The sequence below is a fragment of the Oryctolagus cuniculus genome, chromosome 7 (genome assembly GCF_051225735.1).
Source record: "Oryctolagus cuniculus isolate XC-2025 breed Fujian yellow rabbit chromosome 7, ASM5122573v1, whole genome shotgun sequence".
NCBI classification, from domain to species: domain Eukaryota; kingdom Metazoa; phylum Chordata; class Mammalia; order Lagomorpha; family Leporidae; genus Oryctolagus; species Oryctolagus cuniculus.
In genome coordinates, this window is record NC_142873.1 from 154,676,251 (window position 1) to 154,679,095 (window position 2,845).

Below are 2,845 nucleotides of genomic sequence, written 5' to 3' on the forward strand. Positions count from 1 at the left end.
CAACGGAAACCCAGGAAGTGCACTGGCCCAGAACACACGCCCTTTGTCTGGCGGCTCGGAGGCCCTGCTCCCCGCTTGGTCCCTGCCAGGCCCCTCCCGGCCTCAGGTGGCCCCAAGGGAAAGGGGTCAAGCTTTTCTGCAGGTTGTGGCTGCTGAGACCCAGGGTGGCAGCGGTGGGAGAGGTGTGGGGGCACGGCCCGGGGCCGGGGGGGCCTTGCTGCCAACCAGGCTGCCGGGGAGTTTGCTGTCCCCTTTGGAGGACTTGGCTACTCCACCACTTGTTGGGCACCTACTATGTGCAAGGCAGGTGTGAGTGCAGGAGCCCCCGAAACCAAGTCAGACACAGCGTCCCCACAGAACTAGGCAGGGGTGCGTATTGACAGTCGTCAGTGATGACAGTGCTATGACGGAATGGAGAAGGGGCTGGGGGGCTACGGCTCAGAGAGGCCCCTGCACAGGGCGCATCGAGCGGCAGGGTTGGGGAGCCACAGAGGAAGCTGCGGGGATACAGGCTCTGAGGTCAGACTGGGGCCTCTGTCTCGCCTCTCCAGCTCCCTCCGCTCGCCGCTGTTGCCTCGCCTGTGACACGGGCAGCTGGGCCGGAGCTGCCCACGGAGAGGCGTCTTGCTCTCTTTAGAAGGAAACCTCTGAGCCCAGTTCATTTCGGAAGAAGAGAAGTGTACTTGGCTCCTGGTTCTGGAGCTGGGGAGCTCAGGAGCACAGTGCCAGCCGGCGTCTGGTGAGGGCCTCCCGGCTGCGTCCCACACGGTAGAAGGCACACGTACTGAGACAGCAGGTGCACCCGCTCGGGTCTCTCTTCCTCTCCCCTTAATGCCATAGGCGCCATCATGGTGGCCTGCTCATGGCCTCATCTAATCCTCTTCATCTCCAAACACCATCGAACCTATGAATTGGGATGTAACTTAGAGACTTTTGGGGCACGCATGCAAACCCCAGCAGGAGGCGTCTGCTTCCCTTTGCAGAAATGTGGGGTCATAGGTATTGAAAAGGTACAGTCAGGGTCTGGCCTATAGTCAGTGTCCTGGAAGTGTTGGGAGGGGCCAGTCTCACCTGACTTCCAGAACATTCTGCCACACCCTCCATATGCCCTCCAGCTATAGCTGAGAGCAGGAACCAGCCTGAGGCGTGCGGGACGGAAGTGTGCTCTTCTCCAGGGGTTGTGCCATTTTCCTCAGAGGCTCCCTGAACCACCCCTACCCCCTCCCGCCCAAGAGGAAGCATCACCCAGCTGCCCCCCCCCCCCCCCCCGTCCCGGCAGGCTCTGCTGCGGCTGCGGCAGAGCAGAGCCACCCAGCCCGGCCTGTGCAGCTGCATTGTGCGGGATGGCAATGGCGGCGAGAGGCGGGGAGGGGTTTACCCTCGCACTCAGCCTCAGAAGACCCCTGGGCCCCCCAGCCCCTCTCCAATCCCCCACGCAGCAGGTTCTCCCAGCACCTGTTTCCTGAGCTGGGGTGTGTGTGTGCACGCGCGTGTGCAGCCGCAGAGAGAAGGGGCGTGCTCGTGCGTGCCGGGGACAGACACGGCTGTCAGCAGCGTCTGTGTCCAGGAGTGACTCCGGCTCGGGCCTGTTTCTTCTTGCAGCCCAGCGATGGCAGGGAGTGTGGATACAAACGCCCAGCGCTTAGTAGGTGCCCCGAGGTGAGTTCCTCTGCTGTCCCCACCTTGCAGGGGACAGGTGCTTGGGGATCTGGGAGTCAATGTGCTGACAGCCGCTGAAGGCGAGGAAGAGGCCCGGGCCTGCAGTGGGATCTGCAGGACCTGCAATCTTTCCCTGACCCCGATCCCGGCCTCCACTCTCAGTGCCTGGGGTCCAGGTGGGATTGCCCCGCCCCCGGGCTCCAGGGATGTGACTGTGGTCCAGGTCTGGCCAGTCACTGTGGCTCTCGGTTCTCCTGGCTGGGCCTGTGGCTGGACGTATTTGGAAGCAGGCAGTATTTTCCAGCAGGGTTGTTGGCTGGCAGGATGCAGGCTGGACATGATTTTTACCGCCACTTGGACCAACACAGAGTAAAGAGATAGAGAAGGAGAGAGAACGGATCCCGTTGCTTTAGCTGCTGGATCTAGCCATGCCTGAAATCCCACCTCTGGAGCCTAAGCATTTTTCTTACTATTTTTTTTCCTTTTTAAAAAATTCACTCTTTTGAACAGTTTTCACTTTTTATGGTATATTAATCTCTACTCCAGAGCATTTCTAAAAACACATTTCTTTATACATTTACTTATCTGAAAGGCAGAGCAGCAAAGAGAGAGAGCTCGTCCATCAGTGGTTCACTCCCCAAGTGGCCTCAACAGCCGGGGCTGGGACAGGCCAAGGTCAGGAGCCTAGAACTCCATCTGGGTCTCCCACATAGGCAGAAATGCCCACGTCATGGTGTCATCGCGCGTGCCTCCCCAGGCTCAGTGGAAGGAAGCTGGATCTGAAGTGGAGCAGCTGGGACTCCAACCAGCGCTCCTAACTGGCCCACAGCAGCTGTACCCACTGTGCCACGACACCGGCCACAGCGCCAGCCCCTTCCTACTTTTTTTTTTTTTTTTTTTTTTGACAGGCAGAGTGGACAGTGAGAGAGAGAGAGAGAGAGAGAGAAAGGTCTTTCTTGGCCTTTGGTTCACCCTCCAATGGCCGCCGCGGCCGGCGCACCACGCTGATCCGAAGGCAGGAGCCAGGTGCTTCTCCTGGTCTCCCATGGGGTGCAGGGCCCAAGCACTTGGGCCATCCTCCACTGCACTCCCTGGCCACAGCAGAGAGCTGGCCTGGAAGAGGGGCAACCGGGACAGAATCCGGCGCCCCGACCGGGACTAGAACCCGGTGTGCCGGCGCCGCAAG